Here is an 11,709-nt window from a genome sequence, read left to right as displayed (position 1 = left end):
TGTCTGTTTCCCATCTAGATTTCTTGTTATCCACAACACATCTCCTGTTAAATCTCACAAAGATAGAAATAAGAGATTTTATCCCAATGCACGCTTGCAGCACTAACGCTAACAACGACTGGAGCTGGCATGAGAGAGGCAAGTGGGTAATCTCGCCTAGAAGATGGAAATATTTATTTTAGATTGCTGCTCACTGGGCAATCAGAGGCTGCTGCAGCCAGACAGGGTGCCCACTTAGTGCTGCCTCTGTCAACACAAGGCACTCATACCCGCTTATTCACAGCAAGTGCTCTTGCCTTGGCCTCTGGGTCTTTCTCATTGCTAGGCAATATTTTCTTTATTTTCTTTCTTTCTGTTTTTTTTTCTTTTCTTTTTTTTTTCCCTACTGGTTTGAAGCCTTACCAGCCTGATTTCAGTAAAAAGCTAATCTGGGCCTCACTGAAGAAAACCAAAGAATAACCAAAAGCATCTGGATTTAAGGAAATAGGGCAATCCAGGCCAGCTTCAGATACTGCTGTCTCTCACCTGTTGACCGAGAGCTGTGGTTGACCAGGGGTTTTTGGAAGCTGATCCTGGGGAATGCAGTCCTAGGAGAGACTGACTCACCGCTGAACCCAAAGACCACTGCAATCTGCACAAGGACTGCACGGACTGAAGAGCCTTTAGAGGAACCTATAAGTAATAGACCATCTGCGGGTAAACATAGTCCAGGGCTTTGCACAGAGTGTCCCAATGCAATGTCCACTGTCATTTAAAGGTTTAAAAGCCTAAATATTTACCCAAGAACAAGCTCACAGAAAAAGCATTAGACCATTGCACTCTCAGTTACTGGGCAACCCTCAATAGTACTTAATTATTTAGTACTTTCCATGGTTACCTCCCTGATGGTGAAATCTTCAGAGAATGAGCCCTTGAGGCTTGGCATTTCAGACACCAGTGCTGCGTTTGTGGGTGACTGTGGTCCATACACCAGCCTCCATCACACCTTTTTTTTTTCTGCAAGCCATTTCTTCGTTCATATTACAGAAAAAAAAAAAAAGAACAGTTGTGGGGTTTTTGCCTGTAATACCTGTTATGCCCTTACATGACTGGTTCTACTCCTGCTGCTTTGTGCGTGGGGAACACAGCCCTGACTCCTGGTGTGCGGCTTTTATCATAGAATCATAGAATGGTTTAGGTTGGAAGGGACCTTAAAGATCATCTAGTTCCAGCCCTGCTCCCACTTTGAGGTTGCTCAAAGCCCCATCCAGCCTGGCCTTGAACATTTCTAGGGATGGGGGCCTCCACAACTTCTCTGGGCAACCTGGGCCAGTGTCTCACCACCCTCATAGTGAAAAATTTCTTCCTGATATCTAATCTAAATCTACCCTCTTCCAGTTTGAAGCCATTACCCTACATGCCTTTGTAAAAAGTCCCTTTCCAGGTTTCCTGTAGGCCTCCTTCAGGTATTAAAGACTGCTATAAGGTCTCCCCGGAGCCTTCTCTTCTCCAGGCTGAACAGACCCAACTCTCTCAGCCTGTCCTCACAGGAGAGGTGCTCCAGCCCTCTGATCATCTTTGTGGCCTCCTCTGGACCCTCTCCAACAGGTCAATGTCCTTCTCGTGCTGAGGACTCACAGGTGACCTCTTCACTGTAGCTACAGGGGTTGTCGCTGCGCTGGCCCAGTGTTGGCAGCAGCACTGGTAGGGGCTGGACTGCCCAGCTGAAGGGACTGCTGGAGGCCATCCGCTGGGTCAAGAGAGGAGAAGCACCTTTCTCCATCTGGCCAAGGAGCACCAGGAGGCAGCTCCTGACTCCTGGTCCCCAGCGCGGGGATGCTTTTGCTACTTCAGCACCAATCCCAGGAGCCTGATGAGAGGATTTCTCATCTCTTTTGTCCCGAGGGTGGATGCTGTGCCACAGGCACCCGTGAGTCTGAGTCACTTGCTGGCAAGTGGTTCTGGGTCTAAGCTTTAGAGCTTTGCTCTACAAATAAGGTCACTGCCTTATTCACAGTGCTCTTTGGCCTTAGAGTATTTGGGGCTGACCTTCCTTCGTGCATCACACAGGGAGCTGTGTCCCAACCAAGACTGTGCCTTCCCACCCCACCTGAAGGCTCCAGAGGTTGTGTAAAAGCAAATGGAACGTCTTTAAAGCTCCTACCAGTTCTTGTGCCATCAGGCCTAGAGACACATGAAGTTACCCAACACCTGAGTTCTCAAATTTGTTAAAATTTGCTTCTGGGTGTGCCCACAGCTGCCTGAGACGTGAAATGCTGAGTGAAGGAGATTCATGTTCTGGCCTGGCCAGGCTGCCCAGCGCAAGCACCACCTGCCCCGTGCCCCACTCCAGCACCCCGGAGACCTTCCCGGGGGGAACATCTCCCCTTCACAGCTCAGCAGGGCAGGGCTCAGGGGGCACAGGTTTTACCAGACTGCTCAAAATCCACCTTCGTCTCCTTCCTTTGCCCAAGAAAACATGAATCCTCATCTCAGGTGAATGCTTTGATTAATGGTCTATGGGTTATCGAGAATCCAGCCTTTCTGAAACCTGTCTTTGTGGCTGTAGTTTCCTGTCATGTGGCAAAATGCAAAGATGATTTTTTTTTTTTTTGGTAAATCCCCATTGCCTCTCTCTCAGCACAGTGCCCTTTCCCAGGTTTCCATGCAGTTCCCAGCCCTGGGACCCAGCTCCCCTCCCTGCCAGCACCGCCAGGCTCCATACCACTGGGGCCAACAGCCTCCGGAAAGATTTAGATGAGCCATTTTCACTTTGCTCATAAGCCCTGCCTTAATAGATGCTTCTCCTACTTTATGTCAGCCCCTCAGCCAGTACCGCAGCAGTACGCGTGCACCCCCCCACACACAAGTGATGCTTGTTTAGTTTCCCTTTTGCCTTCAGATAGGAAATTACCAGGAATTTCATCCAAACCTGGTTTATAAGTAGCTACTTCTTCCCATTTAGTAACAGTTCACATATATATTTTTATTTATTTATTTATTTATTTGCAATTCCCAGACATAGCCCAGGCAACTGGGGGCACCCTTTCAGCATTTCCAGCCCTCCTGGTTAATTTTAGAAGCTGGGGAGCAGAGCACACAACTGCTGAGCACTTTCTCACTGCTCTTCTGTTGGCCTTGATAGGAGCAGCCCCCCAGGGCCTGCCCATGTCACCTCACCCTGCCTCAGTTTCCCCCAGGTCCCGCTCTCACACCTTGCGGCTTTAGCTGCCGTTTCATTTCCCATACCTAGCTTAGGCAGCTTTTATGAAATACAGCCTCCTTTCACCTTTAGGACTAACCTTCCTTCTTTTTACCTCTTTTCCCAAGTCACATTTTTTGCAGTTAATCGGGTTCTCATTTCCCCTCCATGGCACACCCCGTGTCCCCAGACCCCATAGGCTCCTCTTGTCCCTTGGCGGGCTGGGGGCTGCCGTGGTGGGCTTCCCTGGCCCTGGGGCCAAGTGATGGGACACAGGCAGGACAAAGGCAGGACACAGTCGATGCTGCAGGAGGCCAGCGGCTACCAGGCAGGAGCCGCAGCCGAGGCTGTGCCAGGGCTCACAGAGCACATGTGCAGGAACAGCTCGCTGCTTCATGAGGACACCATGGAGAGACTGCTCACCATGAGATGGGGCAGCACGTCCGCAGAAAGAAACTCGCCTTCCTGACTAAACATAAAGTTGGATAAGCGTGCGCTGTGTTGGATGCTGCTCTCCATGTGCCACTGGTACGTGCTGGGGGCGAAGCTACCGTGCTGGCCGCACGCTCTGACTGCGATATGCCATTACACCATGATCCGAAAAAATGCCCAACGCCATCCCCAGCCCCTGTCCCTCCTTACAGGTGGCAGCAGCACACGGAGCAATGAGGCAGGTGATGCGGGGACCCTCTGCAGGACATGCTTGACCGGGTTATGTCCACTTTCTACACTGTTCCCCTCACACTCCCAAGCAGCCACGGCTGCTGGGCTAGCGATGTTGGAGGGCACATCCCGACCTGGAGTCTCCGGTCATGAACGGATCTACTGTCTGTCATGTTGTCCAGCTAGTTTTTGGAGCTGCCAGCACTGTCTGCTCCCAGAGCCTGTGGTGGCAGCGGGGTCACTGGGGTTTGTTGCCCACAGTACAAAAGGAACCTTCCTTCCTTTCATGTTTTAAATTCCTCTCCTACCAATTGCATAGATTGCCCCTTCACCTGAAACCTCACAAGGTTTGGCACCTGGGGGCTGGAGGAGCCCGAATCCTGCCGGCACCTGTGCCGGGGCTGCCCAGCTGTGCTGGGGAGGCTTTAAAATGGCTGTGGGAGGGGGGGCCTGGGTGGCTCCTGGCTGCAGATGTGGTGGGCAGGTAGGAGCGGGGCTGTGTGAGGTGGCTGGGCGCTTTGCGAGGAGGAGGGATGTTGGTGGCATGTCGTGTGGGTGATGTGGTTGCTGTGGGTTTGCCCCCAGTGCTGTGATTCCTGTCCCCCTCCCTGGGTGGCAGAGGCTGGGACAGCCTGGGTGGTGGGTGCTGCTATTCAGCCATGCTGGGGTTTGAGTGTCCCGCAGCTTGTGGCGGAGGAGGCTGGGTTTTGTCTTTGCTCCTGTGCTGTGTTTGCTCATGTGGGCTGGTGGCTGAGCTCAGGACGTGTATCTGCTTGTGCCTTGGCAGCTTCAGTCTGTGTTTTGAGCATGCCATGCTGCCATCCCTGGCTCTGAGCGGCAGCCCTGGGCACGGGGAGGGGAGCGAGGTGTGGGGACCTCTCAAGGCCCTGCTCTCATTAGCTCTGGTGCACTAACGAGTGAAGCTCACTGGGATATGTCCCTGTGTCGGGGGGAGGAGGGGCAGCGGCGGGTGGTGGTGTGGGAGCCCTGGTGCTGGGTGCCTGCACCGCCTGCATGGGGTGAGGCCGGGAGACGCCATTGCTGAGGCTGTGCTGGTGGATGGCACGAGCTACCGCGCTGAATGCAGCCAAATGTCGGTTTAAATGTGTATGTGGTGAAAATCCTGGTGCCTGCAGACAACAGCACTTCTTCACTGGTCTTCTATGGCTTTAGTCTATGCGCAGTAACAGAAAATAGGTCCTTTTTATATTCAAAAACTGTGGCATGTTTTAGTGCTGTATATTTTTACTCCTGTGAGGCAAATACCACCCTCGCCTGTTTGTAGGGAGCGTTGTAATGGCACGTACTCTCTCTAGCATTATAATTCAATATGTACCTGCAGTGCGTCGGTGTAATATAATTAGGGTTGTAGCTGTAATTTTATTTCCATGCTCAGGTTCATTGGGAAGCCAAAGCAGCAGTGCTGGTGCTGTACCGATCTCCTCTCATGGAAGTTGCTCGGGAGCTAGTGGTGATGTGGCTTTTGAAAAAAAGGGGTTGTGTTTGCAGTACTCTACCGTGGGAGAGAAGGAACCGTCCTTTGCCTCGCAGTTAGGATAGGATGCAGAGGGGCATTTCTAATGTCACTTTGCAAGATAAACAGTGGCCTCGCCAAACACACAGGCCTGACTGAGCCTCGCTGTCTCCGCACATCTCTCCCTGTCAGTAGCTGGAGCAACAGCCGGGCAGGGCTAGGAAACTGCTGTTTCCTGCAAGCGAGGCCAACCGTGGGTAATTGAGGATGTTACAGGGAACAATGGGGGCATTTTACCACTTGGCGGCTGTGTGATGAATTTCCATGGGTCTAACGTTGCTCTGAGTTATCTGAAATATTTCAGGCTTTTTTTTCTGCGTTGTAGGTCAGTTCTGAACTTTGTCAATGCCCCTTGACTTGACGTCAAGGAAGACATTAATTTAAAACCAAAATTATTACTTTCCTTTTGTTTTTCGTGAGCATATTTTGGTAGAATTTGCTTTCAGATATGGTGAATGATCCTTTCCCTGCTGTCACAAGACAAAATGATGCAGAGAAGCCCCTCCCCACCCCCAGAAACCCTTACACATCTTATTTAAAGTGGGACTCTGTGTCATTAAGAAACTGCAATGGTTGGAAGAAAACAGAACTTTTGCTGTAATGCTGAAAGGGACGTTGTAGAGGAACTGTTGCGCATGAAGCGACGTGTCTGGGATCAGGAGAGGTGTTCCTGGCCTGGGGAACAAGGTGGCAGCAAGACTTTTTTTTGTAGAGTGCTTAACTATTAGAAAACAACCCTACCTATAACTTTGGTGTTTTGGTGAAATAGCTGGACAAGCTCTTGGCAGAAGCAGCTCTTCACCTGCCTGCCCAGGTGGAGCGATGCTGGTGTTGGGGCTCAGCACTGCCTGGCCCCGGGTACGGGGGGGCAGGGGGGCTGCACCCCACCAGCCCCATGGCTGCTCTGGATCCTGCTGGTGTTCGCTGTGGGGACAGGGAAGGGCCCAAAGCCCCCCGTCCACTCTCCTGAGCCAGGCATTGGGAACAAGGGGTTAAAGTATTAAGCATGACACACCACAAAATTATTAGCTTCGTCTAACACAACAAAGATTTCACCAGATACTTTAAAAAGCGGGGTTAGCTCCTCCCATTTCTTTTTATAACCATGAATTTTAAGTCCCGCTGGGGAGGAAAAAAAAAAACGTGGGCAAGAATCATCTGAAACTGGATGCTTTTCTATGTAAGGTTTTGAAATGCCGAAGTTGATTTAAGCAATTCTCCAGTGGCGTGTTTTGCGATGCAATGTTTTTCTGCCCGGTGGAACGCGGGCTGTGCCTGCCTCTATCTCCCCCCGTGGCACCGGCCGGGGAGCCTTTGGTGGGGACAGCTGCGGCACACACACGCTGTTTACCAACTCCTCAACATGGAAAAACAAAGCTCTCATTCCTGGGCCGTGGAAAACTTCTGCCGATTAATCCACGCCCTCTCTCTGGGGAGGAAAACATAATAAACACTAATGTTTCTTCACCCTTTTATGCCTCGTATATTAATCACCCGACAAGGGCTCATGGCTTTCCCAGCTCCAGTTTGCGTTTGCCCTGTAACTACTGGGAGGAGTCCTGCTTTGTCTATAAAAAGCTGCACTTTGCCAAACATTGTAACAGAACCCAATTTAGGGATTCGCTCACCCATCCTCTGCCGGGAGAGAGAACCCAGCGCAGCCATGTTTGGGATTGGGAAGAAGCTTGCCGAGGAAGCCACGCAACAAGTGGAAAGCGCCGCACAGGTGGCAGGTAAATACGAATCGCTGCTTTCCCTCCTCCTGTGCCTTAGGTGTTAAAGTGTGTGCCCTGCTCCCACCCCTGCAGCTGGGAGCAAATCTGCCTCTGAGGCATCAGCTCTATAGATGCTGTGCTCAAGGGTGCAGTCAGTATGTCCTGCCATCTCCAACCCCTCTAACGCAATCGTAAATGAAGGACCGATATTAACTACTGATTTCCCACAACTCCCACGCTGGCTTTGACTGTGTGGGTGTCTAGATGATGCACCGAAGAGAGGATAGTGGAAAGGCGAGAGGGGAGGCAAGGCTGCTTATTGAGGGCTTTGTTTCCTAACATGAACAGCCATGATAAATAAGAGTTTTGCAGCAGTGCAGTGGATTAGTTTCCTGAAGCTGTGAGGTCTTTGAGCGGCTGGGTGCTGCACAGATACATGCAGTTAAGTCAGCTGGGCTGTGTCGCAGCCGCTCGCCCTGCACAAAGCACAAGCGCAGTCGTGGGGGCTCAGGGCACCCGAGTCAAGGTTACTCCTATGGAGAGGCTTGCCAAATCGGCCCTGAATTTAAATAGTGTGCTCCTTCTATGAGCCACTGTTAGTGAAGCTTTAACACAAAGAGAGATCTGCACTGGTGCAATTCCTGAAATGTTTGGGCTTAGCATATAAGACACGAGCAGTGAAGAGTGTTTCATATTTCTTTACATGACGTTTAGGTAAATGGATATTTTGCCTGTGACTTCAAGTGCAGTAGAAATATTACTGGCAGGTTTATGTGCCCAATGAAGCAAGTGGAAAGCCTGATGCTTATTTATCCTCTATCCTTGGTTCAGTTTGCTAGGAAGATGAAAGGTGCCTAATTCCAGACCCACTGCCCTCTTTTACAAAGCTGATTCTTAAATCAACTATTTCTATGCTGAAGCATGGAAGAGAAACACCAGGTCGTGAGCAAGTGGAGAGTAACCATCAATTTTTGTTTTCGAATTAGGATTTCTTCATTGTGCTTTTGCTGCACAGAAGCCCTGGAAATGCATATTTCTGGAGGCTTTTTGATGTTCCTTATGTTTTTTTAACTTTGTGGAAACATTATCTATGGCTTCCTATGCTAGAAGACTGATGTGGATGTTTTAAACGTGTCATCTTGAAGGAGCTTTTAGACAATGCATGTTTAGGATGTGTCATCTTGAAGGAGCTGTGTAGCAATCTTAATGTTCAGCTGATTGAACTAAGTGTTTAGGAGTCAACAAACTCTAAGAGCAAAGCTTTTAAATAGTAGCAGCAGTCCTTCCCCTTCTATGCCAAGCATTTGAAGCTGAAAACCAGTTCTTCAGACACCACCAGCGTCTGAAGAAAAAAAGGCAAAGGGCCTGAACCCCACACGCATCTTCCCAGCAAGTCCTCTGCCACAGCACAGCTCTTTCCGCTGGAGTTGGATCCTGGAAGAACACCAGGAGCTCCCAGGCACTGGCCTGACTTTGGCCACTTACTTCTGTGCCATTGGCTCGTACGTCGATGACAGGCAGTAAATACACAGCGCTTGATGCTGAACTTGTGTCGCATCAGTGTCAGCACTGCACCTGCTCCTGAGAGTACTATAGGCAGAGGTACCTTCCAAACCCCCATTTAAATGAAAACGAAGGGGGATTTTATGCTAGTCTAACTAGAACAAGACTGTCCAACTGGTGGCTGTACAACTATTCTTTACTTCATCTCTGGACTGCTTCTCTTGTGCCCGTGTGTGCCCCAAAGGCACAGTCCCATGAGCCATCGCTAAGTGCAGGGTGACACAACTGGGCTTTGGAAGTATCTAAAATTATGACCTACCCCGTGGTTCCTGAGAGGAGCCACAGACTCAGCCGTGACCCAAGATTGCTATGGGAAGCATTTTTCTTAGCTGCACCTTATGAGCGGCGTACACCATTCACCAGTTAGGAAACTGCAGCAACAGATGATGCATGATGATAATTAGCACATCTTTTAAGCATTAGAAAGTGCCCTACAAACCCAAGGGGAAATAGGCCACTGGTTTTTACAAGACACTTGACAAAACAACTACTGTTCGGGAGCCAGTGAATCCGAGCTTGGAGACCTTTGAAGTTTTGGACACTCCCAGTTCACTTAAATGCCCTTCCTCACCTCAGCACTTCTCCCTCATGCGATGTCTGTGAGGAATCCGGCTTGCTCTGTCAGTCTCTGTTGTGCAGAAGACATCGTTTTTCTTAAAAGGTAGAATTTGGAGCTGGGGAAATAAAATAAATCCAGCTTCAACTGAACGCCCCTCGCCCCAAACTTTTATTTGACTCTTGTGAGCAAGACTTCCCTGATCATAGCTGATCACACAAATGTTTATCACTATTTTGTAGGCTGCAGTTCCTCCACTTTAAGGCAACACCCTCTCTTGTTCTTCACATCTCAGTAAGTCTCCTCCAGTGGACATTTTCATGCCTTTAAAATTAGACCGATCTCTTACAGAATACAATTTTCTCTAGCTACAAGAGAAGTATGAGGCTGCCCACTAAACTCTGATGTGCTGCCCTCGCAGCACGCTTCTTCCAGGCAGCAAGCAGCAAGCCTTATGCAGTTGGAAAATCTTTACCAGCCAAACTGCCCAAGCCTGCTTTCTCTGCAGATCCTAGCCAGGCTTGGTAAAAGGAAGGTTTTGTTTCCTGACGCTGTAGGTGACACAGATTGTAACTTCCATAACCTTCATCTGTACCAAGACACATGATAAGGTGGGGAACTACAGCCAGCTTCCTAACAGCATCTCTCTCCCACTAGGCCAGGGCGCCCATCCTCACAGAATAATTGTTCATCTTCTAGCCCTGGAACATTTAGCAAAGCCTTCTAAAACATGATTACTGAGTTTAGGGGAAGGGTAAAGACTGCTTGATTTACACTTGTTTTTTCCCCTAATTCCAGTTAACACAGTGGGCCAGACCGTGCAGCAGGCGACGGAACAGGCTAAGGATGTTGGTAAGAAAGGTACGGTAACGTTTCTGTTTGTTTCAGTAATGTCACATCAGTGAAATTCCAGATAGACCCACAACCCTGCCTTGTCCCTTTCCCATGCAGTGATGCTACAGTTACCTTTATTTTTCTGTTTTAAAAGCTCTTGATGAAGTCTACAAAGCTGCTGAAACTGGTGAAAAAGCTGTAAAAAATGTAGCGAATCAAGCGACTTCCTGGGGCAAAAGCTTCGGACAATGAAGACAAAAATGTAATACCACTGAAATTTTTGTAAACAAGTTTCTACTACATGTACTGTTAAATAAAGAAAATACTTATAATCTACTTAGCTTGCATGTATTCCTTTGGAATCCTTTGCTTACAGATATTAAAAAAAAAACAAAAACCCAAAAAACCCCCAAAAAAACAACCCAAACCAAAAACCAGCAAACCAAACGCATTTACAATCCCTTGTCTAGAAAGACTGGATTACGTCACCGACCAGACAGCTAAAGCTGTGCTATGCTATTAATGCAGACAAATGCTGTTTGGTTTTTTTATGAGCTAAGGGATGGCGTGGAGTAGGCACGCTGTAAAGCCAAGGACTTGAGATTTGGTGTCTCTCCCCATTTTGTCACTGAGTCAGTCCCCATCGTGTGTGCGTGTCGCACAAGCTGAGCAGCCAAACAGCCCTTACAAGGCAAGGTAAGTAGCTGCGTGCTTTTGTGACTGCGCTTGTACTTCTGGTCTTATCTGTAAAATTGCAATTAGATACTGTGCTGATAAAGACTTGAGAGGGTTTAAGGTAGGCAAAACCACTGTAAAAGAGCACTGTGATACTCAAACTAATGCTAATGGCAGAGCCAGGCGTTACTGCCAGCAGAGCAGGTAGCTCACCACTGGACTGTTTAACACTGCCCGAGCTGCATCGTCGGTGGAAGTTCAACAGCTCTGCACACCATCGCTGTGTAACACAGCACACAGCATGGCACTGGTGTCATTACCATTGCTGATAGACAGTAATCAAGCAGGAGCTGAAAAAACAAGAACTGATGATGCCTGGGCTGTGAAAAAACAAAACCAAAACAAAAAATCCTGCATGCACATAAAAAGGGAAGAAATTACTTGCTACTGTAATGAGTAAGGGACCTGATATTACATGCTCAGCAATTACTAATGGTAATTTAAAGGTCACTTACTTGGCATCTTGAAATCACAGCAAGAATTAACATTGCTCTGATGCTTCTTCCTGATGGTGACAGTTGCCATCAATGAAAACAGACGTAGGTCTGAGTTCTTTGCTTGGTATGAAAAATGATTGTTCTACTTGCTCTTCTGTACAATAGAGATATTTTTGCATTTAGTAGTTTGCAGGAGGCATGTAACTCTAAATGTTGTAGTTGTAACCCATATGAAATTTACTCGCAGCTTCAGAGTACTTATTGAGCCACTATTCACCACAAACCAGCTACATAATACATAACCAGCTACTCTTAATGCTGCCTGAGAGATTACAAATGCCTGCTATGGCAAGGATGTGTGGTTTGTTTTTTTTTTTTTTTTTTTTCTAGGTGGTAGCCCCTGTGCTTAAATCTAACTTCGGGTATTGTGACTGTCTTCCTGCCAAACATCCTAGCAAGCTTCTTGGTGAATGCCTAGTGGCACGAGTGAA

This window comes from Chroicocephalus ridibundus, chromosome 6 (assembly GCF_963924245.1).
Source record: "Chroicocephalus ridibundus chromosome 6, bChrRid1.1, whole genome shotgun sequence".
In the NCBI taxonomy this organism is placed as follows: Eukaryota; Metazoa; Chordata; class Aves; order Charadriiformes; family Laridae; genus Chroicocephalus; species Chroicocephalus ridibundus.
This window is presented reverse-complemented; position numbering follows the sequence as displayed.